The sequence below is a fragment of the Phyllobates terribilis genome, unplaced genomic scaffold (genome assembly GCF_046119375.1).
Source record: "Phyllobates terribilis strain yellow unplaced genomic scaffold, ASM4611937v1 Scaffold_342__1_contigs__length_2020279, whole genome shotgun sequence".
In the NCBI taxonomy this organism is placed as follows: Eukaryota; Metazoa; Chordata; class Amphibia; order Anura; family Dendrobatidae; genus Phyllobates; species Phyllobates terribilis.
The window spans coordinates 1,742,271-1,769,445 of record NW_027363102.1 but is presented as its reverse complement, the minus strand read 5'-3'; the positions used below and the strand labels follow the sequence as shown (position 1 = coordinate 1,769,445).

General features: G+C 44.3%; 12 non-coding genes and 2 pseudogenes across 12 annotated transcripts; all 14 read left to right on the top strand.

Moving 5' to 3' along the window:
- The first annotated feature begins 2,943 nt into the window (after window positions 1-2,943).
- On the top strand, window positions 2,944-3,119 carry LOC141222133 (U2 spliceosomal RNA; annotated as a pseudogene).
- Window positions 3,120-9,288: 6,169 nt separating this feature from the next.
- On the top strand, window positions 9,289-9,478 carry LOC141222141 (U2 spliceosomal RNA). The gene has a single exon (XR_012290007.1). It is a non-coding gene; the product is annotated as a U2 spliceosomal RNA (small nuclear RNA).
- Window positions 9,479-10,587: 1,109 nt separating this feature from the next.
- Window positions 10,588-10,778, top strand: LOC141222199 (U2 spliceosomal RNA). Its single transcript, XR_012290047.1, has one exon. It is a non-coding gene; the product is annotated as a U2 spliceosomal RNA (small nuclear RNA).
- Window positions 10,779-11,887: 1,109 nt separating this feature from the next.
- LOC141222168 (U2 spliceosomal RNA) lies at window positions 11,888-11,979 on the top strand (annotated as a pseudogene).
- A 795-nt stretch (window positions 11,980-12,774) lies between these two features.
- Window positions 12,775-12,963, top strand: LOC141222159 (U2 spliceosomal RNA). The gene has a single exon (XR_012290018.1). It is a non-coding gene; the product is annotated as a U2 spliceosomal RNA (small nuclear RNA).
- A 1,109-nt stretch (window positions 12,964-14,072) lies between these two features.
- On the top strand, window positions 14,073-14,263 carry LOC141222198 (U2 spliceosomal RNA). Its single transcript, XR_012290046.1, has one exon. It is a non-coding gene; the product is annotated as a U2 spliceosomal RNA (small nuclear RNA).
- Window positions 14,264-15,372: 1,109 nt separating this feature from the next.
- On the top strand, window positions 15,373-15,563 carry LOC141222212 (U2 spliceosomal RNA). Its single transcript, XR_012290059.1, has one exon. It is a non-coding gene; the product is annotated as a U2 spliceosomal RNA (small nuclear RNA).
- A 1,109-nt stretch (window positions 15,564-16,672) lies between these two features.
- Window positions 16,673-16,863, top strand: LOC141222197 (U2 spliceosomal RNA). The gene has a single exon (XR_012290045.1). It is a non-coding gene; the product is annotated as a U2 spliceosomal RNA (small nuclear RNA).
- Window positions 16,864-17,972: 1,109 nt separating this feature from the next.
- Window positions 17,973-18,163, top strand: LOC141222196 (U2 spliceosomal RNA). Its single transcript, XR_012290044.1, has one exon. It is a non-coding gene; the product is annotated as a U2 spliceosomal RNA (small nuclear RNA).
- A 1,109-nt stretch (window positions 18,164-19,272) lies between these two features.
- On the top strand, window positions 19,273-19,463 carry LOC141222195 (U2 spliceosomal RNA). The gene has a single exon (XR_012290043.1). It is a non-coding gene; the product is annotated as a U2 spliceosomal RNA (small nuclear RNA).
- A 1,109-nt stretch (window positions 19,464-20,572) lies between these two features.
- On the top strand, window positions 20,573-20,763 carry LOC141222193 (U2 spliceosomal RNA). Its single transcript, XR_012290042.1, has one exon. It is a non-coding gene; the product is annotated as a U2 spliceosomal RNA (small nuclear RNA).
- Window positions 20,764-21,872: 1,109 nt separating this feature from the next.
- Window positions 21,873-22,063, top strand: LOC141222192 (U2 spliceosomal RNA). The gene has a single exon (XR_012290041.1). It is a non-coding gene; the product is annotated as a U2 spliceosomal RNA (small nuclear RNA).
- Window positions 22,064-23,172: 1,109 nt separating this feature from the next.
- On the top strand, window positions 23,173-23,363 carry LOC141222191 (U2 spliceosomal RNA). Its single transcript, XR_012290040.1, has one exon. It is a non-coding gene; the product is annotated as a U2 spliceosomal RNA (small nuclear RNA).
- Window positions 23,364-24,472: 1,109 nt separating this feature from the next.
- On the top strand, window positions 24,473-24,663 carry LOC141222190 (U2 spliceosomal RNA). Its single transcript, XR_012290039.1, has one exon. It is a non-coding gene; the product is annotated as a U2 spliceosomal RNA (small nuclear RNA).
- Window positions 24,664-27,175: the final 2,512 nt, after the last annotated feature.

The following is a 27,175-nucleotide window of genomic DNA, read 5'->3' as shown; positions in this document are numbered from 1 at the left end:
ACCGTTCCTAAAAAAGACAAAACAGAGAAACAACTAAAGGATTTGTTAACTGATTTTTTTCTTAGAGACTCCTGGAAAGAGATCCGTAGTAATGATCCCGGTTATACTTGGGAGAACTCTTCTTCTAAATCTCGTATTGATTTTATTTTCATGTCCCAATATGTGAATGTCAAATCTGTTGTCTTAATCCCAAACATTTTTTCAGATCATAAGATGTTGCTATCAGAGTTAGAATTACCTGGGCTTGTCAAGGCAAGAGGAGTTTGGAGGCTAAATACAACATTGTTACAAGATCCTAAGGTAAGAACAGATTTTAAAGCGTTTTTTAATTATTTAAGAACAAAACAACAAAAATTTTTAACTCTGCTAGAATGGTGGGAATACAGCAAGATGAAGATAAAAAGTTTTTTTATCAAGGTCAGCATAGCCAATGCAAGAGAAAAGTCCGCTTGGCATAAAAGGCTTATTACTAAATTGCAGACCTGTTATCAACTAAGAGATGTGGGACTTGAAATGGACGATTTAATTGAAGCAACAAAAAAAGAAATTAAAAAGAGTATAGAGTCGAAGGGTAAGGAAATAATTTATAACTCAAAAATTGAAGTGATGGAGAAAAATGAAAAGTGCTCAAGATTTTTTTTTAAAAAAGTAGTTGCTGCTAAGGAAATGATAACAGAATTAGAGGGTGAAACTACAACTGAAGGTATGCTCAACCAAGCTCACCAGTTTTATCAGCAGCTTTTTAATGAGAAAACTATAGACCAGTCTTTTACTGAAGATGCCCTTAATTCATTAAAAAATAGTCTGAGCCGCGAAGACCAAGAATTGTTATGCACTGAAGTCACCTTGTCGGAAGTAGATGCTGCTATCAAAAGTTTTTCCTATGGGAAAACCCCTGGTTCTGACGGTTTACCTGTTGAATTTTATCGTGAATTTTGGAATTTTTTAAAACCCGACTTGTTTTTAGTAATCAAAGAAGCTTTTAAGTGTGATATCCTGCCTATATCTTGGAGAAGTGGTCTGGTCTCCCTGATTTTTAAAAAAGGAGCCAAATCCCATCTGGCAAACTGGAGACCAATCACACTGTTGAATGTTGATTACAAGTTGATGTCCAAAATTTTAGTGAACCGTTTTAAAAAAGTTTTATCCAAAGTTATTTATGAAGACCAGGTATGTGGGGTGCCAGGAAGAGGAGTTGCGGAGCATCTCAATACCATCCGCGATGTCATATGGTACCAGCAATCCAGGATGCAAGACTTAGCAATTTTATCGTTGGATTTTCAAAAGGCTTTTGATCGTGTCTCTCATTGTTTTTTATGGTTGGTTTTAAAAAAAATGGGCTTCCCTGAAATTTTTATCAAGCAAGTGGCACTTTTATATAAGAACTCTTTTAGTAAAATTTTAATCAATGGATTTTTGTCTAATGAAGTGTTTTTGCATTCAGGTGTGAAGCAAGGCTGCCCTTTGTCCCCAGTGCTATTTATATGTGCAATAGAGCCTCTTTTATCTATGCTACGAGAGGATAAAGTGATTAAAGGTGTCCCTATCCCTGGAGGACATGGAAGAGATGTGAAGGTAATGGGCTACATGGATGATATTACTATTTTTTGTTCATCACCTGCCGCTCTCAGGAGAGCTATAAGAACGACCAATTTTTTTTGTGAAGCCTCAGGTTTTAAGTTAAACATTGAGAAATGTGATTGTTTTGTCCGTGGCAATTGGGCGGATGTGTCCATCCCTGATCTCCCGATGCAGTCAGAGAAGATTAAAATTCTGGGCGTGATTTTTGATCGACAGAATGATGGAATGAAGAGCTGGGATGGAGTAAGGGACAAAATACAAAAGAAGATTGACTTTTGGAAATTAAGAAAATTAACAATCGAAGGTAAAGTTTTAATTATTAAGGCCCTTCTGCTTCCTGTCATGTTATATCTCAGTTATGTTTATCCCCCAAGTGACCTTACAGCGAGAAGATTACAGAGAATGCTGTTTGAATTTGTGTGGAACTCTAAGTTCGAAAAGGTGAAGAGAGAAACAATGTACAAGATGCACCACCTTGGTGGTAAGGATGTTCCCAACGTCAAACTGTTTTTATACTCCAAGTTTTTTAGCCTCTGTTTTAAATATATGTTTGCTTCAAGCCCTTGGGCACATTTTTTAAGATATGCAGCTGGCCACATTTTTAGGAGGCGAAAGTGGATATCCATTTCTTTAACAAGCCCAGTGTTGTTATCACCTCCACAACAATATGCCATCCTGGAGAAAGTTATCAGATTATATGGCCTAGATTCTTTTGAGATGGAGACATTGAAGAATGCAAGGAAGCTGCTGCAGCAATTAAAAAAGAAAGAAACTTTGACGCCCATAAGCCATTATTCATATAGCAGAGTCACTAAAATATGGAATTTAACAAATGCACCTTACCTGATGAATCAACATAAAGACTTAGCTTGGATGATTGTGCAGGAATGTTTACCGACTCGTGATTTCCAGTATAAAAGAAGACTGAGCACTATACAAACCTGCCCGAGGCATCAGTGCAATAATGATGAGACTACTATGCACCTTATTTGGAATTGTGATTTTGCACAGCAAGTGTGGAAAGACTGTGGTGAGCTTTTAAAATTTTTATCAGGTCTTAATTTTTTAAGCGATGAAGTGGTTTTATATGGGATTTTACCAAACATGACGAAAGAAAAAGAGAGAGTTTTATGGTGCACTTTGAGTTGTGTTAAAAGTGCTCTATGGAAGACCAGAAACATATTGTTGTTTAAAAGAGACTATATAGAAGTCAAGGATTGTATAAGACTGGCATTAAGTGAAATTTATATGTACTACCTAATGGATATGAAGAAGCTTGGAAAGAAAAGAGCCCTGAGTATATGGAACTATCACCTATGGAAGATGTTATTTTAAAGCTCTGAAGAAAAGATAAAGACTACGATATTTTAAATATAAACGCAAAATCTGTTCTTATCAGTTTAATATCTGATACGTCCCCTATCTGGGGACCATATATTAAATGGATTTTTAGAACAGGGAGATGGAAAAAGAGCTTGCTCTGTCCACTCCACGCATTGACCTGGTATTGCAGTATGTCCAGGACCGGTGCACCCCTTCTTTAATGCAGTTTCTAAAATCAGAAAGTATTGAATTCAATGTTTTTTGTTCATTTTGCTTGTTTGTCGGATTTTGGGATGGACTCTTTGGCTTTGCTTTTCTTCTCCTCATTGGATTTTTCATGTTCAAAGTTGCAGAAGCCAGATGACAAGCTCATTTTGGTTCAACTTCAGCAACTGTGCATTGCATTGCCATGTAATGTAACGCAATGCTATCTTTCTAGCTCTCCCTCTTTACTTCCTTTTGGATAAACAGACATATTAGGCAAGCATTTTGGAGCTTTCACCTAAATAACTACAGGTGGTGAGATAAGCTGCACAATATAATTGACCTTTCAGTATATTGTTGCACACACACCATCTATTTAGCAAATGCCCTTGTTATCAACAGCAGCCTTTTAAACTCACCTGAGCTAACAGGTATGTGCGCTGGTTACTCTGCTGCGCTTAAAATTTCTTTTTTGGTTTGCTACAATGCCTTTTCTGAAACGTTGTCTCCCTCTGCTGGAACACTGACTTCTTTCAATTAATGCCTGCAGACTATAAAAGAGAACCCAACCCAAAAAGTTTGGTTGATTAGTCTGTGGCATTCTGTTAAACTGTTGCTTATGGCGGTCTCTGTGAGCTTCTCAGCGACATTCAGCCAGCCAGGTATCCTGCCTGCAGTAGATGGAATGTGGCAATGGAACGCTGGCTGCGCGTGTCATAATAGGCTCTGAGCCTTTATATACCTGCGCACAGCAGCAGCCACCTTCAGTCTGCTGCTGGACAGCCAGCAGCAGCAGGAGAGGAAAGTAATCAGCAGCCCTCCTGCTAAGGGTAGACAGCTGCTCGTTCCACCCCACCCCCCGCCTTAATTGGTTCTCCTCCCTTCCAACGGTGTTGAGGCGGGTGGGAACAGCAGGGGGTGAGGGTGCTGTGTTTAAAGAGGTGGAGTTATGCAGATCTAAAACGCGTGGATTGCAGCAGCAGCAAGCCGAAAAGTGCAGGCATGTAAGGGATCTAGAGGTTGACAACATGTCTTCTTAACGGGAGTCCAGGAGCTCATCTCCACAAATGGACTCTTCAGGATCCTTGGGTGGCTCCGTAGTTCGAAACCAATTCTGGTTATCGCTTCTCGGCCTTTTGGCACGATCTATCAGGTTTACCTGTGTGGTCTTGCCTGTGAGGTGCTCTTGGTACCCTTTCTCTCGGCCTGGGGGGATCGTTCCTCTTCGGAGGGACTTAACCCCCCTGCTGCTATTGGGAGGAAGGATTAGTCCGGGAGCAACGGGAAGGGATCCCATGAAGGCTTGCGCCTTTCAGAGAGAAGAGTCGGTACGTTCCTGAGTGAAGGATGCCGGCAACGCTCACATATTCATCGGGTGATGCCCGGATGCGGAACACCGTGAGGATTGAAGTTGGAGCAGCATCGAGGATGGAGAAGAATTTGGACTACATCTGCCATAGGATTCTTCTTGGAGTTCTGGAGTTTCGGCGGGAAGACATATTCTGCTTCCAGGACAACGAGTACAAGGGGACATACACCATCACCTTCAAGAGCCAGGGATGCTGTCAGCAACTCGTACAAAAGGTAAACGAGAAAAACTACTTAGATGAGTTGGATGGACTAACCTTTTGTCTCTTGTATGCTTATGACGAGATCCCCATCGTGGTGCATTTCCCGAACCCCTTTGTGGAAGCTGCAGACATCTCGACCTACCTTACCCGCTATTGTGATGATCTGAGATACCTGGGTACTGTGAAGAACGCGGTAGGCTTCTGGTGCGGCAAGAGAAGGTATATGGCCCGTCTAAAGAGGGACCTTAGTGGAGTGGGAGGAATGCTACACCCTCCCTCAACCTTCGTAATCGGTAAGAGCAGAGGCTACTTATTTTATCCTGGAATGCCAGTATGTTGCAGGAACTGTGGACAAATGGGTCACACCCAAACGTCCTGCACGGGCAGTAAAGTAGACCGCTGCAATAATTGCAGCTGTTACGGACATTTAATGAAGGACTGTCCCGCTGGGAGGAAATGTAATCTCTGCGGTGAGGCGGGGCACATGTTCCGAGGATGCCCCAACAGGACCAGGACCAGGACCTACGCAGAAGCTGCATCTTCTGAAGCTGAGCCGATGCGCCCACCGGTCTTCACTGGCAGGCCGGCGTCGGAGGGCGGTTCGAAGGGCGAGAAGGCTGGGATGGAGCAGGGAGCCGGAGGCCCCTCTGGGGCGGCACCTGCATCGAAGTCCCTTAACGATGGGCGGACCTCGCATGGACCGGAGCGGGGGGGTCCTCCTTCTGGGAGGGTATCCTCCGTATCGATGGTTCCCGATACCGATCCTGTTGGGCTGGAGGGTGGTGCCCCTGTGCGGTTGGCTACAGGGGACCACGCAGAGATGGCCTCAGGATCTTCCAGGGCGATTAGCCAGCCAGATGAGGGGGCTTTGCTTCTAGGTGGCGAACATCAGGAAATCTGTGTTGCTGATCTTGTCCTGATGGACCAGTCTCCCCCCCTGGAGGAGGTGGAGGAAGAGGAGGACTGCACCAGTGACCTAGTGGAGTCTGCCCCGAAAAAGAGACGGAATGTCGAATCCCCAGCGTCTCCTGGAATGTGGCTGGGAACCGTGACCTACGAGGGGGCAACCGCCGGCTCACAGAATATCGAGTCGTTTGGGTCTTCTAGCCCGGATGTCCTGGAGCAATTTGATATACAGGGCTTTGAGTCAGGTGTCCTCATGGAAGATCCAACACCCTGACCTATGAATGCCCACAATAAGACTTGTCTCACTGAATGTGAGGTCATTAAAGAGCCCAGTTCGTAGGGCTGCTCTATTCAAGTATTTAGAAACCACTGACTTTGACATATGTTTATTACAGGAATGCGGGATACAACATGCACTAAATTATAATGATATCAAGACAGATTGGAGACTGGGGCCCTCCATCTGGTCTGGCTCCAATGACAACAAGTCAGCGGGGGTGGGCTTCCTCTGTCGTGGGAGAAATATTACTATAAATGCTGTCACAGAAATAGTACCAGGCAGAGTGGTTTTAGTGCATTTTATATTTAATGGTTTTACCCTACGTGTAATGAATATTTATGCTCCCCCTGATAAGCAAGAGAGAATTAATTTATTTGGGATATTGCCATTGTACTGTACTGGGTCATCTCCCCTGGTCGTAGGGGGTGATTTTAATTGTCTTTGTGCTAGTGAACAACGAGCAGGGGGTGACCCTTTACGCAAATTGGATAAGTCATGTCATCTATTGAAAGATTTTATAACTGATTTTAAATTATGCGATGCGTGGAGGTCACTCCTGCCGACGGACCCTGGTTATACGTGGTCCGGAAGAGGGGTGTCCTCCAGGATCGATTTTATTTTCCTATCAGATGATTTTAACCCTGTAAAATGTGTTTTAACATCAAATATATTTTCTGACCATAAGGGCTTGGAGGTGCATCTAGAATACCGGGATGAACAGAGGGTCAACAGGGGCCTCTGGCGTCTAAGTACTTACCTGCTGGAGGACCCTCTGATTCGACAAGACTTTGGTAAAGCCTATCAAGCCTGGCGGCGACAAAAACCTTCTGATGCCCCTATGGTAACCTGGTGGGAAAATTTGAAAAAAAAAGTCAGAATGTTTTTTATAAAAGCAGGGAGACGTAAAGCTAGAGAGAAAAAAAGATGTTTTAGTGATCTTAACACCAAACTGCAAACACTTTTTAAATTCAAAGAGCTAGGGGTGGAGGTGGGAGATGATATTGCTAGCCTAAAAACTGAAATTCAGAACTGCATAGACACAAAGGGGAAAGAGATTATTTTTAACTCTAGAGTGCAGCACTTGGAGGAGGGGGAGAAGTGCTCTCGCTTCTTCTTCAAAAAAGTCATGGATAAAAGAGAAGTGATCACAAATCTAGAGGGTGAAACATCTATGCAGGGAATGTTGAATGCTACTTTTAACTTTTATAAGCATCTTTTTAGTAAAAAGTGTATAGATGAGTCCTTTTTATCTGATGCTCTTAATGATCTCGATTTTAAGTTAAATTTTACAGACCAGGAGTTTTTAGAACGCGATATTGTTTTAGAGGAATTATTTTATGTTTTTAAAAGTTTCTCTAAGGGTAAAGCACCTGGGTGTGACGGACTACCTGTAGAATTTTACCTTACTTTTTGGGACATTTTAAAAGAGGACCTTTTTATGCTTTTTAAAGAAGTTTTTATTTGTGAACAATTGCCATTTTCGTGGAGGAGAGGAGTGGTGTCTTTGATATATAAAAAAGGTGACCGCAGTACTCTAGCGAATTGGAGACCCATAACTCTCCTAAATGTTGATTACAAGGTACTTGCTAAGGTGGTTGCAGACCGGCTCAGGAGTGTCATTGCCAAACTAATCCAGCCTGAGCAGGTTTGTAGTGTACCAGGCAGAAGTATTTCAGAGGTTTTAAACGTATTAAGGGATGTAATTTGGTATTCCAGAGACCGGGGTCAAAATGTAGCTCTTTTAGCCCTAGATTTTGAAAAAGCTTTCGATAGAGTCTCTCATAGATTTCTTTTTAGAGTTTTAAAAAGAATGGGTATCCCTAATATGCTTTTAAATTGTATTAAGATTTTATATAAAAATTGTTTTAGTCAAATTTCTCTTAATGGCTTTTTAACAGATGGAGTTCCCCTTGAGTCCGGAGTGAAGCAGGGATGCCCCTTGTCGCCCATCCTGTTCATCTGCGCCATGGAGCCCCTGCTGAGCGCAATAAGGAAAGACAAAGTGATTAGAGGGGTTCCTGTTCCAGGCGGAGGTGGCAGTGATGTGAGAGTCTTTGGCTACATGGATGACGTGACGGTTGTGTGCGTGGACCCTGCTTCCCTCCGGAGGGCGGTGTTGCGCATTGATTTTTTTTCCCAGGCATCCGGTTTTAAACTTAATTTAAATAAATCTGAATGTCTGACTTTGGGATCCTGGGACACCGCCCAACTCCCGCAGCTCACTATAAAACGAGACAATGTAAAAATTCTTGGAGTTGTTTTTAACGAGGAGAATGTGGGAACTCAAAGCTGGGAGAATGTCATAGAAAAAATGTCAAAGAAAATATCATTTTGGGGTTTGAGGTCCCTAACAATGGAGGGGAAAATTTTAATTATAAAATCAGTGTTGTTACCCCTCATACTGTATATAGCTATGGTGTACCCCCCCTCTGATGTTTTAATTAAAAAAATGACTAGGATGATCTTTATGTTTTTATGGAACTCCAAAATGGAAAAATTAAGGCGAGAAATAATGAGGAAGAATAAAATGAACGGCGGAAGGGATGTCCCCGATTTACATATTTATTTGTATTTAAATTATTTCTGCTTTTGTTTCAAACATTTTAATGGTAATAGTGCGCTAAGTTATTTTTTAAAATATACTTGTGGGATGATTTTTAAAAGATGGTTTAAGTTGTCGTTGAATTCCCCTGTTTTACTATGCCCCCCCAAACACCAAGCAATCTTAGAAAAGACTGTTCGATTTTATAGCCTTGGTGATTTTAATATGGACATTTTTAAAGACCGCAAGAAGCTTTTATCTTTTCTGAGGAGGAATGAAGATGTGACCCCCATAGTAAATTTCTCAGAAGAGAGATCGAAGCAAGTTTGGAAGAATGTCTTCGGGAAATTCTTAGCAAATGGACATAAGGACATCGCATGGATGGTGGTCCACCAGTGCCTCCCCACCAGAGAATTTCAACACAGGAGAGGCCTGGTGGCCAGAGCCAAATGCCCCAGAGACTCATGTGTTAATGACGAAACCACCTTGCACCTTATGTGGAATTGCCCATTTGCACAGGAACTTTGGCACAAAGTTGGGATTCTTTTAAAATGGACTTGCGGTTTAAGAGATTTTAACCATGAATATGTTTTATATGGCCTTTTTAAATGTCCGACCCCTCAACAGTATTGTATATGTTGGTGTATGATTAACTGTTTTAAAGACGCCCTTTGGAAGGCACGCAATATTTTACTTTTTAAACGTGATGCTATTTCTGTGAAGGATTGTCTTAAAATTGCTTTTAGCCAGATGTATATTTATTACTTGAGGGATGTCAAATGTATTGGGAGGAGGGATGCTAATCGTATATGGGGTTTTTATGGGTGGAATTCTGTGTTTTAATAATGTACTGTTTGTGTTGTTGTTTTTGATTGTAAACCATCTTTTACGCACTTAATAAATTATGTTGAAACCTGATCTGTTCTTATCAGTTTAATATCTGATACGTCCCCTATCTGGGGACCATATATTAAATGGATTTTTAGAACAGGGAGATGGAAAAAGAGCTTGCTCTGTCCACTCCACGCATTGACCTGGTATTGCAGTATCTCCAGGACCGGTGCACCCCTTCTTTAATGCAGTTTCTAAAATCAGAAAGTATTGAATTCAATGTTTTTTGTTCATTTTGCTTGTTTGTCGGATTTTGGGATGGACTCTTTGGCTTTGCTTTTCTTCTCCTCATTGGATTTTTCATGTTCAAAGTTGCAGAAGCCAGATGACAAGCTCATTTTGGTTCCACTTCAGCAACTGTGCATTGCATTGCCATGTAATGTAACGCAATGCTATCTTTCTAGCTCTCCCTCTTTACTTCCTTTTGGATAAACAGACATATTAGGCAAGCATTTTGGAGCTTTCACCTAAATAACTACAGGTGGTGAGATAAGCTGCACAATATAATTGACCTTTCAGTATATTGTTGCACACACACCATCTATTTAGCAAATGCCCTTGTTATCAACAGCAGCCTTTTAAACTCACCTGAGCTAACAGGTATGTGCGCTGGTTACTCTGCTGCGCTTAAAATTTCTTTTTTGGTTTGCTACAATGCCTTTTCTGAAACGTTGTCTCCTTCTGCTGGAACACTGACTTCTTTTAATTAATGCCTGCAGACTATAAAAGAGAACCCAACCCAAAAAGTTTGGTTGATTAGTCTGTGGCATTCTGTTAAACTGTTGCTTATGGCGGTCTCTGTGAGCTTCTCAGCGACATTCAGCCAGCCAGGTATCCTGCCTGCAGTAGATGGAATGTGGCAATGGAACGCTGGCTGCGCGTGTCATAATAGGCTCTGAGCCTTTATATACCTGCGCACAGCAGCAGCCACCTTCAGTCTGCTGCTGGACAGCCAGCAGCAGCAGGAGAGGTAAGTAATCAGCAGCCCTCCTGCTAAGGGTAGACAGCTGCTCGTTCCACCCCACCCCCCGCCTTAATTGGTTCTCCTCCCTTCCAACGGTGTTGAGGCGGGTGGGAACAGCAGGGGGTGAGGGTGCTGTGTTTAAAGAGGTGGAGTTATGCAGATCTAAAACGCGTGGATTGCAGCAGCAGCAAGCCGAAAAGTGCAGGCATGTAAGGGATCTAGAGGTTGACAACATGTCTTCTTAACGGGAGTCCAGGAGCTCATCTCCACAAATGGACTCTTCAGGATCCTTGGGTGGCTCCGTAGTTCGAAACCAATTCTGGTTATCGCTTCTCGGCCTTTTGGCTAAGATCAAGTGTAGTATCTGTTCTTATCAGTTTAATATCTGATACGTCCCCTATCTGGGGACCATATATTAAATGGATTTTTAGAACAGGGAGATGGAAAAAGAGCTTGCTCTGTCCACTCCACGCATTGACCTGGTATTGCAGTATCTCCAGGACCGGTGCACCCCTTCTTTAATGCAGTTTCTAAAATCAGAAAGTATTGAATTCAATGTTTTTTGTTCATTTTGCTTGTTTGTCGGATTTTGGGATGGACTCTTTGGCTTTGCTTTTCTTCTCCTCATTGGATTTTTCATGTTCAAAGTTGCAGAAGCCAGATGACAAGCTCATTTTGGTTCAACTTCAGCAACTGTGCATTGCATTGCCATGTAATGTAACGCAATGCTATCTTTCTAGCTCTCCCTCTTTACTTCCTTTTGGATAAACAGACATATTAGGCAAGCATTTTGGAGCTTTCACCTAAATAACTACAGGTGGTGAGATAAGCTGCACAATATAATTGACCTTTCAGTATATTGTTGCACACACACCATCTATTTAGCAAATGCCCTTGTTATCAACAGCAGCCTTTTAAACTCACCTGAGCTAACAGGTATGTGCGCTGGTTACTCTGCTGCGCTTAAAATTTCTTTTTTGGTTTGCTACAATGCCTTTTCTGAAACGTTGTCTCCCTCTGCTGGAACACTGACTTCTTTCAATTAATGCCTGCAGACTATAAAAGAGAACCCAACCCAAAAAGTTTGGTTGATTAGTCTGTGGCATTCTGTTAAACTGTTGCTTATGGCGGTGTCTGTGAGCTTCTCAGCGACATTCAGCCAGCCAGGTATCCTGCCTGCAGTAGATGGAATGTGGCAATGGAACGCTGGCTGCGCGTGTCATAATAGGCTCTGAGCCTTTATATACCTGCACACAGCAGCAGCCACCTTCAGTCTGCTGCTGGACAGCCAGCAGCAGCAGGAGAGGTAAGTAATCAGCAGCCCTCCTGCTAAGGGTAGACAGCTGCTCGTTCCACCCCACCCCCCGCCTTAATTGGTTCTCCTCCCTTCCAACGGTGTTGAGGCGGGTGGGAACAGCAGGGGGTGAGGGTGCTGTGTTTAAAGAGGTGGAGTTATGCAGATCTAAAACGCGTGGATTGCAGCAGCAGCAAGCCGAAAAGTGCAGGCATGTAAGGGATCTAGAGGTTGACAACATGTCTTCTTAACGGGAGTCCAGGAGCTCATCTCCACAAATGGACTCTTCAGGATCCTTGGGTGGCTCCGTAGTTCGAAACCAATTCTGGTTATCGCTTCTCGGCCTTTTGGCTAAGATCAAGTGTAGTATCTTTCGAAAAGGCGGTTTTGGATGTTGGCCGCCCTAGTAGATTGATACATTATGCACACTGGGGTTTAGGCACTTGTTAGTACGCCAGGTGGCTAATATAGTCATCTGGTGGAAAGCATGGCCCCCCAGGATCGACGCCATTGGGCCGGGGAAGATCGAAAGCCCGAAGTGTGAAGTGCCCCAGGAGTGGTGACCCTGGGGTGCCTTAACTCACTGGGATTGGGAACCCCACTTGAGTTTATGGCACATTTGCACAAGCACTTCGAATTTTCTTTCTTCGCACACACCCTTATTCCGGGCCTTCTGGCCTTAGGATGGGGAATTTTTCAATTCCCGGTCGAAGGTCCGGGCAGTATTATACTGTGAAACCTTCACTATTTATTTAATTTCTTTGTCACTGTGTGTCCACTTATTCACGTGTGTCACGTCCTACTAGGATTTTGTCGGGATGCGGTTCCCTTACGGGTTCCTCTCTTGGCAGGTCTAGGGGGGGAGTGTGTGGCCATCAGGTTCCGCTCCCCCCTGAACCCCCCTGGCTCTCCTCTTTCGGGAGGAGAGCGTTGTTGGCTCCCCTCTTCCGGGAGGGGAGCACAGTCTTTGGCTCCCAGTGCCTTGCTCGGGTGAGAACTCGGGCAGGTGCTGGGGGTAAGATTGGGTCGCCTCTGGCTTCGGCTGGAGGTGGCTTTTTGTCCCTGTTCCTCGCTGTGGCCTTTTGGCTCGGAGGGACGGGGAATGGTTTGGGGGACCCTTCTCCTTTTGGAGAGGGTTTCAAGAATGACCAGCATCCTAGTGCACTTTTTTTGTGGCACTTGTCACTTTTTTAAGCGCACTCGGGTTTTGTACACGAATTCGGGCTTTCGAAAAAAAAAAAAAAAAAAAAAAAATCTGTTCTTATCAGTTTAATATCTGATACGTCCCCTATCTGGGGACCATATATTAAATGGATTTTTAGAACAGGGAGATGGAAAAAGAGCTTGCTCTGTCCACTCCACGCATTGACCTGGTATTGCAGTATGTCCAGGACCAGTGCACCCCTTCTTTAATGCAGTTTCTAAAATCAGAAAGTATTGAATTCAATGTTTTTTGTTCATTTTGCTTGTTTGTCGGATTTTGGGATGGACTCTTTGGCTTTGCTTTTCTTCTCCTCATTGGATTTTTCATGTTCAAAGTTGCAGAAGCCAGATGACAAGCTCATTTTGGTTCAACTTCAGCAACTGTGCATTGCATTGCCATGTAATGTAACGCAATGCTATCTTTCTAGCTCTCCCTCTTTACTTCCTTTTGGATAAACAGACATATTAGGCAAGCATTTTGGAGCTTTCACCTAAATAACTACAGGTGGTGAGATAAGCTGCACAATATAATTGACCTTTCAGTATATTGTTGCACACACACCATCTATTTAGCAAATGCCCTTGTTATCAACAGCAGCCTTTTAAACTCACCTGAGCTAACAGGTATGTGCGCTGGTTACTCTGCTGCGCTTAAAATTTCTTTTTTGGTTTGCTACAATGCCTTTTCTGAAACGTTGTCTCCCTCTGCTGGAACACTGACTTCTTTCAATTAATGCCTGCAGACTATAAAAGAGAACCCAACCCAAAAAGTTTGGTTGATTAGTCTGTGGCATTCTGTTAAACTGTTGCTTATGGCGGTCTCTGTGAGCTTCTCAGCGACATTCAGCCAGCCAGGTATCCTGCCTGCAGTAGATGGAATGTGGCAATGGAACGCTGGCTGCGCGAGTCATAATAGGCTCTGAGCCTTTATATACCTGCGCACAGCAGCAGCCACCTTCAGTCTGCTGCTGGACAGCCAGCAGCAGCAGGAGAGGTAAGTAATCAGCAGCCCTCCTGCTAAGGGTAGACAGCTGCTCGTTCCACCCCACCCCCCGCCTTAATTGGTTCTCCTCCCTTCCAACGGTGTTGAGGCGGGTGGGAACAGCAGGGGGTGAGGGTGCTGTGTTTAAAGAGGTGGAGTTATGCAGATCTAAAACGCGTGGATTGCAGCAGCAGCAAGCCGAAAAGTGCAGGCATGTAAGGGATCTAGAGGTTGACAACATGTCTTCTTAACGGGAGTCCAGGAGCTCATCTCCACAAATGGACTCTTCAGGATCCTTGGGTGGCTCCGTAGTTCGAAACCAATTCTGGTTATCGCTTCTCGGCCTTTTGGCTAAGATCAAGTGTAGTATCTGTTCTTATCAGTTTAATATCTGATACGTCCCCTATCTGGGGACCATATATTAAATGGATTTTTAGAACAGGGAGATGGAAAAAGAGCTTGCTCTGTCCACTCCACGCATTGACCTGGTATTGCAGTATCTCCAGGACCGGTGCACCCCTTCTTTAATGCAGTTTCTAAAATCAGAAAGTATTGAATTCAATGTTTTTTGTTCATTTTGCTTGTTTGTCGGATTTTGGGATGGACTCTTTGGCTTTGCTTTTCTTCTCCTCATTGGATTTTTCATGTTCAAAGTTGCAGAAGCCAGATGACAAGCTCATTTTGGTTCAACTTCAGCAACTGTGCATTGCATTGCCATGTAATGTAACGCAATGCTATCTTTCTAGCTCTCCCTCTTTACTTCCTTTTGGATAAACAGACATATTAGGCAAGCATTTTGGAGCTTTCACCTAAATAACTACAGGTGGTGAGATAAGCTGCACAATATAATTGACCTTTCAGTATATTGTTGCACACACACCATCTATTTAGCAAATGCCCTTGTTATCAACAGCAGCCTTTTAAACTCACCTGAGCTAACAGGTATGTGCGCTGGTTACTCTGCTGCGCTTAAAATTTCTTTTTTGGTTTGCTACAATGCCTTTTCTGAAACGTTGTCTCCCTCTGCTGGAACACTGACTTCTTTCAATTAATGCCTGCAGACTATAAAAGAGAACCCAACCCAAAAAGTTTGGTTGATTAGTCTGTGGCATTCTGTTAAACTGTTGCTTATGGCGGTGTCTGTGAGCTTCTCAGCGACATTCAGCCAGCCAGGTATCCTGCCTGCAGTAGATGGAATGTGGCAATGGAACGCTGGCTGCGCGTGTCATAATAGGCTCTGAGCCTTTATATACCTGCACACAGCAGCAGCCACCTTCAGTCTGCTGCTGGACAGCCAGCAGCAGCAGGAGAGGTAAGTAATCAGCAGCCCTCCTGCTAAGGGTAGACAGCTGCTCGTTCCACCCCACCCCCCGCCTTAATTGGTTCTCCTCCCTTCCAACGGTGTTGAGGCGGGTGGGAACAGCAGGGGGTGAGGGTGCTGTGTTTAAAGAGGTGGAGTTATGCAGATCTAAAACGCGTGGATTGCAGCAGCAGCAAGCCGAAAAGTGCAGGCATGTAAGGGATCTAGAGGTTGACAACATGTCTTCTTAACGGGAGTCCAGGAGCTGATCTCCACAAATGGACTCTTCAGGATCCTTGGGTGGCTCCGTAGTTCGAAACCAATTCTGGTTATCGCTTCTCGGCCTTTTGGCTAAGATCAAGTGTAGTATCTGTTCTTATCAGTTTAATATCTGATACGTCCCCTATCTGGGGACCATATATTAAATGGATTTTTAGAACAGGGAGATGGAAAAAGAGCTTGCTCTGTCCACTCCACGCATTGACCTGGTATTGCAGTATGTCCAGGACCAGTGCACCCCTTCTTTAATGCAGTTTCTAAAATCAGAAAGTATTGAATTCAATGTTTTTTGTTCATTTTGCTTGTTTGTCAGATTTTGGGATGGACTCTTTGGCTTTGCTTTTCTTCTCCTCATTGGATTTTTCATGTTCAAAGTTGCAGAAGCCAGATGACAAGCTCATTTTGGTTCAACTTCAGCAACTGTGCATTGCATTGCCATGTAATGTAACGCAATGCTATCTTTCTAGCTCTCCCTCTTTACTTCCTTTTGGATAAACAGACATATTAGGCAAGCATTTTGGAGCTTTCACCTAAATAACTACAGGTGGTGAGATAAGCTGCACAATATAATTGACCTTTCAGTATATTGTTGCACACACACCATCTATTTAGCAAATGCCCTTGTTATCAACAGCAGCCTTTTAAACTCACCTGAGCTAACAGTTATGTGCGCTGGTTACTCTGCTGCGCTTAAAATTTCTTTTTTGGTTTGCTACAATGCCTTTTCTGAAACGTTGTCTCCCTCTGCTGGAACACTGACTTCTTTCAATTAATGCCTGCAGACTATAAAAGAGAACCCAACCCAAAAAGTTTGGTTGATTAGTCTGTGGCATTCTGTTAAACTGTTGCTTATGGCGGTCTCTGTGAGCTTCTCAGCGACATTCAGCCAGCCAGGTATCCTGCCTGCAGTAGATGGAATGTGGCAATGGAACGCTGGCTGCGCGTGTCATAATAGGCTCTGAGCCTTTATATACCTGCGCACAGCAGCAGCCACCTTCAGTCTGCTGCTGGACAGCCAGCAGCAGCAGGAGAGGTAAGTAATCAGCAGCCCTCCTGCTAAGGGTAGACAGCTGCTCGTTCCACCCCACCCCCCGCCTTAATTGGTTCTCCTCCCTTCCAACGGTGTTGAGGCGGGTGGGAACAGCAGGGGGTGAGGGTGCTGTGTTTAAAGAGGTGGAGTTATGCAGATCTAAAACGCGTGGATTGCAGCAGCAGCAAGCCGAAAAGTGCAGGCATGTAAGGGATCTAGAGGTTGACAACATGTCTTCTTAACGGGAGTCCAGGAGCTCATCTCCACAAATGGACTCTTCAGGATCCTTGGGTGGCTCCGTAGTTCGAAACCAATTCTGGTTATCGCTTCTCGGCCTTTTGGCTAAGATCAAGTGTAGTATCTGTTCTTATCAGTTTAATATCTGATACGTCCCCTATCTGGGGACCATATATTAAATGGATTTTTAGAACAGGGAGATGGAAAAAGAGCTTGCTCTGTCCACTCCACGCATTGACCTGGTATTGCAGTATCTCCAGGACCGGTGCACCCCTTCTTTAATGCAGTTTCTAAAATCAGAAAGTATTGAATTCAATGTTTTTTGTTCATTTTGCTTGTTTGTCGGATTTTGGGATGGACTCTTTGGCTTTGCTTTTCTTCTCCTCATTGGATTTTTCATGTTCAAAGTTGCAGAAGCCAGATGACAAGCTCATTTTGGTTCAACTTCAGCAACTGTGCATTGCATTGCCATGTAATGTAACGCAATGCTATCTTTCTAGCTCTCCCTCTTTACTTCCTTTTGGATAAACAGACATATTAGGCAAGCATTTTGGAGCTTTCACCTAAATAACTACAGGTGGTGAGATAAGCTGCACAATATAATTGACCTTTCAGTATATTGTTGCACACACACCATCTATTTAGCAAATGCCCTTGTTATCAACAGCAGCCTTTTAAACTCACCTGAGCTAACAGGTATGTGCGCTGGTTACTCTGCTGCGCTTAAAATTTCTTTTTTGGTTTGCTACAATGCCTTTTCTGAAACGTTGTCTCCCTCTGCTGGAACACTGACTTCTTTTAATTAATGCCTGCAGACTATAAAAGAGAACCCAACCCAAAAAGTTTGGTTGATTAGTCTGTGGCATTCTGTTAAACTGTTGCTTATGGCGGTCTCTGTGAGCTTCTCAGCGACATTCAGCCAGCCAGGTATCCTGCCTGCAGTAGATGGAATGTGGCAATGGAACGCTGGCTGCGCGTGTCATAATAGGCTCTGAGCCTTTATATACCTGCGCACAGCAGCAGCCACCTTCAGTCTGCTGCTGGACAGCCAGCAGCAGCAGGAGAGGTAAGTAATCAGCAGCCCTCCTGCTAAGGGTAGACAGCTGCTCGTTCCACCCCACCCCCCGCCTTAATTGGTTCTCCTCCCTTCCAACGGTGTTGAGGCGGGTGGGAACAGCAGGGGGTGAGGGTGCTGTGTTTAAAGAGGTGGAGTTATGCAGATCTAAAACGCGTGGATTGCAGCAGCAGCAAGCCGAAAAGTGCAGGCATGTAAGGGATCTAGAGGTTGACAACATGTCTTCTTAACGGGAGTCCAGGAGCTCATCTCCACAAATGGACTCTTCAGGATCCTTGGGTGGCTCCGTAGTTCGAAACCAATTCTGGTTATCGCTTCTCGGCCTTTTGGCTAAGATCAAGTGTAGTATCTGTTCTTATCAGTTTAATATCTGATACGTCCCCTATCTGGGGACCATATATTAAATGGATTTTTAGAACAGGGAGATGGAAAAAGAGCTTGCTCTGTCCACTCCACGCATTGACCTGGTATTGCAGTATCTCCAGGACCGGTGCACCCCTTCTTTAATGCAGTTTCTAAAATCAGAAAGTATTGAATTCAATGTTTTTTGTTCATTTTGCTTGTTTGTCGGATTTTGGGATGGACTCTTTGGCTTTGCTTTTCTTCTCCTCATTGGATTTTTCATGTTCAAAGTTGCAGAAGCCAGATGACAAGCTCATTTTGGTTCAACTTCAGCAACTGTGCATTGCATTGCCATGTAATGTAACGCAATGCTATCTTTCTAGCTCTCCCTCTTTACTTCCTTTTGGATAAACAGACATATTAGGCAAGCATTTTGGAGCTTTCACCTAAATAACTACAGGTGGTGAGATAAGCTGCACAATATAATTGACCTTTCAGTATATTGTTGCACACACACCATCTATTTAGCAAATGCCCTTGTTATCAACAGCAGCCTTTTAAACTCACCTGAGCTAACAGGTATGTGCGCTGGTTACTCTGCTGCGCTTAAAATTTCTTTTTTGGTTTGCTACAATGCCTTTTCTGAAACGTTGTCTCCCTCTGCTGGAACACTGACTTCTTTCAATTAATGCCTGCAGACTATAAAAGAGAACCCAACCCAAAAAGTTTGGTTGATTAGTCTGTGGCATTCTGTTAAACTGTTGCTTATGGCGGTCTCTGTGAGCTTCTCAGCGACATTCAGCCAGCCAGGTATCCTGCCTGCAGTAGATGGAATGTGGCAATGGAACGCTGGCTGCGCGTGTCATAATAGGCTCTGAGCCTTTATATACCTGCGCACAGCAGCAGCCACCTTCAGTCTGCTGCTGGACAGCCAGCAGCAGCAGGAGAGGTAAGTAATCAGCAGCCCTCCTGCTAAGGGTAGACAGCTGCTCGTTCCACCCCACCCCCCGCCTTAATTGGTTCTCCTCCCTTCCAACGGTGTTGAGGCGGGTGGGAACAGCAGGGGGTGAGGGTGCTGTGTTTAAAGAGGTGGAGTTATGCAGATCTAAAACGCGTGGATTGCAGCAGCAGCAAGCCGAAAAGTGCAGGCATGTAAGGGATCTAGAGGTTGACAACATGTCTTCTTAACGGGAGTCCAGGAGCTCATCTCCACAAATGGACTCTTCAGGATCCTTGGGTGGCTCCGTAGTTCGAAACCAATTCTGGTTATCGCTTCTCGGCCTTTTGGCTAAGATCAAGTGTAGTATCTGTTCTTATCAGTTTAATATCTGATACGTCCCCTATCTGGGGACCATATATTAAATGGATTTTTAGAACAGGGAGATGGAAAAAGAGCTTGCTCTGTCCACTCCACGCATTGACCTGGTATTGCAGTATCTCCAGGACCGGTGCACCCCTTCTTTAATGCAGTTTCTAAAATCAGAAAGTATTGAATTCAATGTTTTTTGTTCATTTTGCTTGTTTGTCGGATTTTGGGATGGACTCTTTGGCTTTGCTTTTCTTCTCCTCATTGGATTTTTCATGTTCAAAGTTGCAGAAGCCAGATGACAAGCTCATTTTGGTTCAACTTCAGCAACTGTGCATTGCATTGCCATGTAATGTAACGCAATGCTATCTTTCTAGCTCTCCCTCTTTACTTCCTTTTGGATAAACAGACATATTAGGCAAGCATTTTGGAGCTTTCACCTAAATAACTACAGGTGGTGAGATAAGCTGCACAATATAATTGACCTTTCAGTATATTGTTGCACACACACCATCTATTTAGCAAATGCCCTTGTTATCAACAGCAGCCTTTTAAACTCACCTGAGCTAACAGGTATGTGCGCTGGTTACTCTGCTGCGCTTAAAATTTCTTTTTTGGTTTGCTACAATGCCTTTTCTGAAACGTTGTCTCCCTCTGCTGGAACACTGACTTCTTTCAATTAATGCCTGCAGACTATAAAAGAGAACCCAACCCAAAAAGTTTGGTTGATTAGTCTGTGGCATTCTGTTAAACTGTTGCTTATGGCGGTCTCTGTGAGCTTCTCAGCGACATTCAGCCAGCCAGGTATCCTGCCTGCAGTAGATGGAATGTGGCAATGGAACGCTGGCTGCGCGTGTCATAATAGGCTCTGAGCCTTTATATACCTGCGCACAGCAGCAGCCACCTTCAGTCTGCTGCTGGACAGCCAGCAGCAGCAGGAGAGGTAAGTAATCAGCAGCCCTCCTGCTAAGGGTAGACAGCTGCTCGTTCCACCCCACCCCCCGCCTTAATTGGTTCTCCTCCCTTCCAATGGTGTTGAGGCGGGTGGGAACAGCAGGGGGTGAGGGTGCTGTGTTTAAAGAGGTGGAGTTATGCAGATCTAAAACGCGTGGATTGCAGCAGCAGCAAGCCGAAAAGTGCAGGCATGTAAGGGATCTAGAGGTTGACAACATGTCTTCTTAACGGGAGTCCAGGAGCTCATCTCCACAAATGGACTCTTCAGGATCCTTGGGTGGCTCCGTAGTTCGAAACCAATTCTGGTTATCGCTTCTCGGCCTTTTGGCTAAGATCAAGTGTAGTATCTGTTCTTATCAGTTTAATATCTGATACGTCCCCTATCTGGGGACCATATATTAAATGGATTTTTAGAACAGGGAGATGGAAAAAGAGCTTGCTCTGTCCACTCCACGCATTGACCTGGTATTGCAGTATCTCCAGGACCGGTGCACCCCTTCTTTAATGCAGTTTCTAAAATCAGAAAGTATTGAATTCAATGTTTTTTGTTCATTTTGCTTGTTTGTCGGATTTTGGGATGGACTCTTTGGCTTTGCTTTTCTTCTCCTCATTGGATTTTTCATGTTCAAAGTTGCAGAAGCCAGATGACAAGCTCATTTTGGTTCAACTTCAGCAACTGTGCATTGCATTGCCATGTAATGTAACGCAATGCTATCTTTCTAGCTCTCCCTCTTTACTTCCTTTTGGATAAACAGACATATTAGGCAAGCATTTTGGAGCTTTCACCTAAATAACTACAGGTGGTGAGATAAGCTGCACAATATAATTGACCTTTCAGTATATTGTTGCACACACACCATCTATTTAGCAAATGCCCTTGTTATCAACAGCAGCCTTTTAAACTCACCTGAGCTAACAGGTATGTGCGCTGGTTACTCTGCTGCGCTTAAAATTTCTTTTTTGGTTTGCTACAATGCCTTTTCTGAAACGTTGTCTCCCTCTGCTGGAACACTGACTTCTTTCAATTAATGCCTGCAGACTATAAAAGAGAACCCAACCCAAAAAATTTGGTTGATTAGTCTGTGGCATTCTGTTAAACTGTTGCTTATGGCGGTGTCTGTGAGCTTCTCAGCGACATTCAGCCAGCCAGGTATCCTGCCTGCAGTAGATGGAATGTGGCAATGGAACGCTGGCTGCGCGTGTCATAATAGGCTCTGAGCCTTTATATACCTGCGCACAGCAGCAGCCACCTTCAGTCTGCTGCTGGACAGCCAGCAGCAGCAGGAGAGGTAAGTAATCAGCAGCCCTCCTGCTAAGGGTAGACAGCTGCTCGTTCCACCCCACCCCCCGCCTTAATTGGTTCTCCTCCCTTCCAACGGTGTTGAGGCGGGTGGGAACAGCAGGGGGTGAGGGTGCTGTGTTTAAAGAGGTGGAGTTATGCAGATCTAAAACGCGTGGATTGCAGCAGCAGCAAGCCGAAAAGTGCAGGCATGTAAGGGATCTAGAGGTTGACAACGTGTCTTCTTAACGGGAGTCCAGGAGCTCATCTCCACAAATGGACTCTTCAGGATCCTTGGGTGGCTCCGTAGTTCGAAACCAATTCTGGTTATCGCTTCTCGGCCTTTTGGCTAAGATCAAGTGTAGTATCTGTTCTTATCAGTTTAATATCTGATACGTCCCCTATCTGGGGACCATATATTAAATGGATTTTTAGAACAGGGAGATGGAAAAAGAGCTTGCTCTGTCCACTCCACGCATTGACCTGGTATTGCAGTATCTCCAGGACCGGTGCACCCCTTCTTTAATGCAGTTTCTAAAATCAGAAAGTATTGAATTCAATGTTTTTTGTTCATTTTGCTTGTTTGTCGGATTTTGGGATGGACTCTTTGGCTTTGCTTTTCTTCTCCTCATTGGATTTTTCATGTTCAAAGTTGCAGAAGCCAGATGACAAGCTCATTTTGGTTCAACTTCAGCAACTGTGCATTGCATTGCCATGTAATGTAACGCAATGCTATCTTTCTAGCTCTCCCTCTTTACTTCCTTTTGGATAAACAGACATATTAGGCAAGCATTTTGGAGCTTTCACCTAAATAACTACAGGTGGTGAGATAAGCTGCACAATATAATTGACCTTTCAGTATATTGTTGCACACACACCATCTATTTAGCAAATGCCCTTGTTATCAACAGCAGCCTTTTAAACTCACCTGAGCTAACAGGTATGTGCGCTGGTTACTCTGCTGCGCTTAAAATTTCTTTTTTGGTTTGCTACAATGCCTTTTCTGAAACGTTGTCTCCCTCTGCTGGAACACTGACTTCTTTCAATTAATGCCTGCAGACTATAAAAGAGAACCCAACCCAAAAAGTTTGGTTGATTAGTCTGTGGCATTCTGTTAAACTGTTGCTTATGGCGGTCTCTGTGAGCTTCTCAGCGACATTCAGCCAGCCAGGTATCCTGCCTGCAGTAGATGGAATGTGGCAATGGAACGCTGGCTGCGCGTGTCATAATAGGCTCTGAGCCTTTATATACCTGCGCACAGCAGCAGCCACCTTCAGTCTGCTGCTGGACAGCCAGCAGCAGCAGGAGAGGTAAGTAATCAGCAGCCCTCCTGCTAAGGGTAGACAGCTGCTCGTTCCACCCCACCCCCCGCCTTAATTGGTTCTCCTCCCTTCCAACGGTGTTGAGGCGGGTGGGAACAGCAGGGGGTGAGGGTGCTGTGTTTAAAGAGGTGGAGTTATGCAGATCTAAAACGCGTGGATTGCAGCAGCAGCAAGCCGAAAAGTGCAGGCATGTAAGGGATCTAGAGGTTGACAACATGTCTTCTTAACGGGAGTCCAGGAGCTCATCTCCACAAATGGACTCTTCAGGATCCTTGGGTGGCTCCGTAGTTCGAAACCAATTCTGGTTATCGCTTCTCGGCCTTTTGGCTAAGATCAAGTGTAGTATCTGTTCTTATCAGTTTAATATCTGATACGTCCCCTATCTGGGGACCATATATTAAATGGATTTTTAGAACAGGGAGATGGAAAAAGAGCTTGCTCTGTCCACTCCACGCATTGACCTGGTATTGCAGTATCTCCAGGACCGGTGCACCCCTTCTTTAATGCAGTTTCTAAAATCAGAAAGTATTGAATTCAATGTTTTTTGTTCATTTTGCTTGTTTGTCGGATTTTGGGATGGACTCTTTGGCTTTGCTTTTCTTCTCCTCATTGGATTTTTCATGTTCAAAGTTGCAGAAGCCAGATGACAAGCTCATTTTGGTTCAACTTCAGCAACTGTGCATTGCATTGCCATGTAATGTAACGCAATGCTATCTTTCTAGCTCTCCCTCTTTACTTCCTTTTGGATAAACAGACATATTAGGCAAGCATTTTGGAGCTTTCACCTAAATAACTACAGGTGGTGAGATAAGCTGCACAATATAATTGACCTTTCAGTATATTGTTGCACACACACCATCTATTTAGCAAATGCCCTTGTTATCAACAGCAGCCTTTTAAACTCACCTGAGCTAACAGGTATGTGCGCTGGTTACTCTGCTGCGCTTAAAATTTCTTTTTTGGTTTGCTACAATGCCTTTTCTGAAACGTTGTCTCCCTCTGCTGGAACACTGACTTCTTTCAATTAATGCCTGCAGACTATAAAAGAGAACCCAACCCAAAAAGTTTGGTTGATTAGTCTGTGGCATTCTGTTAAACTGTTGCTTATGGCGGTCTCTGTGAGCTTCTCAGCGACATTCAGCCAGCCAGGTATCCTGCCTGCAGTAGATGGAATGTGGCAATGGAACGCTGGCTGCGCGTGTCATAATAGGCTCTGAGCCTTTATATACCTGCGCACAGCAGCAGCCACCTTCAGTCTGCTGCTGGACAGCCAGCAGCAGCAGGAGAGGTAAGTAATCAGCAGCCCTCCTGCTAAGGGTAGACAGCTGCTCGTTCCACCCCACCCCCCGCCTTAATTGGTTCTCCTCCCTTCCAACGGTGTTGAGGCGGGTGGGAACAGCAGGGGGTGAGGGTGCTGTGTTTAAAGAGGTGGAGTTATGCAGATCTAAAACGCGTGGATTGCAGCAGCAGCAAGCCGAAAAGTGCAGGCATGTAAGGGATCTAGAGGTTGACAACGTGTCTTCTTAACGGGAGTCCAGGAGCTCATCTCCACAAATGGACTCTTCAGGATCCTTGGGTGGCTCCGTAGTTCGAAACCAATTCTGGTTATCGCTTCTCGGCCTTTTGGCTAAGATCAAGTGTAGTATCTGTTCTTATCAGTTTAATATCTGATACGTCCCCTATCTGGGGACCATATATTAAATGGATTTTTAGAACAGGGAGATGGAAAAAGAGCTTGCTCTGTCCACTCCACGCATTGACCTGGTATTGCAGTATCTCCAGGACCGGTGCACCCCTTCTTTAATGCAGTTTCTAAAATCAGAAAGTATTGAATTCAATGTTTTTTGTTCATTTTGCTTGTTTGTCGGATTTTGGGATGGACTCTTTGGCTTTGCTTTTCTTCTCCTCATTGGATTTTTCATGTTCAAAGTTGCAGAAGCCAGATGACAAGCTCATTTTGGTTCAACTTCAGCAACTGTGCATTGCATTGCCATGTAATGTGATGCAATGCTATCTTTCTAGCTCTCCCTCTTTACTTCCTTTTGGATAAACAGACATATTAGGCAAGCATTTTGGAGCTTTCACCTAAATAACTACAGGTGGTGAGATAAGCTGCACAATATAATTGACCTTTCAGTATATTGTTGCACACACACCATCTATTTAGCAAATGCCCTTGTTATCAACAGCAGCCTTTTAAACTCACCTGAGCTAACAGGTATGTGCGCTGGTTACTCTGCTGCGCTTAAAATTTCTTTTTTGGTTTGCTACAATGCCTTTTCTGAAACGTTGTCTCCCTCTGCTGGAACACTGACTTCTTTCAATTAATGCCTGCAGACTATAAAAGAGAACCCAACCCAAAAAGTTTGGTTGATTAGTCTGTGGCATTCTGTTAAACTGTTGCTTATGGCGGTCTCTGTGAGCTTCTCAGCGACATTCAGCCAGCCAGGTATCCTGCCTGCAGTAGATGGAATGTGGCAATGGAACGCTGGCTGCGCGTGTCATAATAGGCTCTGAGCCTTTATATACCTGCGCACAGCAGCAGCCACCTTCAGTCTGCTGCTGGACAGCCAGCAGCAGCAGGAGAGGTAAGTAATCAGCAGCCCTCCTGCTAAGGGTAGACAGCTGCTCGTTCCACCCCACCCCCCGCCTTAATTGGTTCTCCTCCCTTCCAACGGTGTTGAGGCGGGTGGGAACAGCAGGGGGTGAGGGTGCTGTGTTTAAAGAGGTGGAGTTATGCAGATCTAAAACGCGTGGATTGCAGCAGCAGCAAGCCGAAAAGTGCAGGCATGTAAGGGATCTAGAGGTTGACAACATGTCTTCTTAACGGGAGTCCAGGAGCTCATCTCCACAAATGGACTCTTCAGGATCCTTGGGTGGCTCCGTAGTTCGAAACCAATTCTGGTTATCGCTTCTCGGCCTTTTGGCTGCGATCTGTAGTGGGTTGCGTCATTTGGCCAAGGTGATCTAGGTGGATCTTTGCACTCGGCCTTCTGGATCTTGGTCCAGCTGCTGCTATTGGGTGTGGAGCAAAGTCTAGATTTGCCTTTTCTTCCTGGAGGACGGTTCTTTTTCGTGGTGTGGAGGTCGGTAGGACGAAGAGGATTGAAATCCGGGTGGAGCTGCGATCTGCTGTGTCGTTTTTTTTCCTGATCATCTGTGGAAAAAGAAGGAGGAAAAGAATATGGAATCGAAGAGGCCATTTGGAGGTAGGAGGGAAAATCGGGAGAACAATTCCAATGACTATTTTTCAGAGGATTATCCTTTGAAGGATACACTCCGTTTGTTGGTGGCTCCTGGTTATCGGCAGGAAAAGGATTCCGAGTTTATCTTCAGAGAGATTTGTAAATTTCTGAAGATTGAAAAGGAGGAACTTTTTTGTTTTCAATCCTTTTTTTCGAGAGGGATATATGATTTAACTTTAATGGGGAACTCTCAGTGTGAAAGAGCCTATACTCTCTATGAAGTTAATAGGGAGAACGAGCTTTTTGTTGGAGTGAGAGTGATTCCCTCCTTTCAGTTCTCCATGAAACTGCTAACAATACATTTGTTCAGTCCATTTGTTACTGATAGTGAAGTAATAAACTATCTAAGTGCATATTGTGAGAAAGTTATCCCAAGAAAACGTGGGGAAACTAGGTTCGGAGTGTGGAACGGAAAAAGGGTTTTTCTGGTAGCCTTCAAGAAGGACCCAGAAGAAGAAGGTGGGGTACTTAGACCACCACCAAATGTCTATGTTAATCGTAGCCGTGGATATCTGTTTTTTTCGGGTATGCCTAATTACTGTTATGGGTGCCGTAAATATGGACATTTGGATATTGTGTGCAAAAAGTGTTGTAGGTGTCCCGGTTCAGCTCATCAGGAGGATGCATGTCCAAATAAGAAGAAAGGAGGCGAGGAGGAGATGGATACTTCATCAGAACATCGGCAGAATGAAGCCGAGGATGGTGAGGAAGCAAGTGAAAAGAGAACTGATGAGCAGGAAATGGAGGAGGTGAGAAAAGTAAAGAAGAAGAAAACACCGGAAGAAGAGAAGAGAAAGAAAGAAGAGAGAGGGAGGAGGTCGGAGGAGGATGAGAAAAGAAAGATGGAAGAAAGGAAGAAGGAGAAGGAGTTAGAAGAAGATAAGAACAGAGAAGAGCAGAAGAAAGAAGGTCGGGAGAAGGAAGAGCAGAAGAAAGAAGAAAAGAAGAAAGAAGAAAAGAAGAATGAAGAACGGAGGATTGAAGAATTGAAGTCTGTGCTGGTGGGTGTGGGACAATTAATGCAGAAAGTCCCTCCACCAAGCAAAGAGAGTAATATAAAAGAAC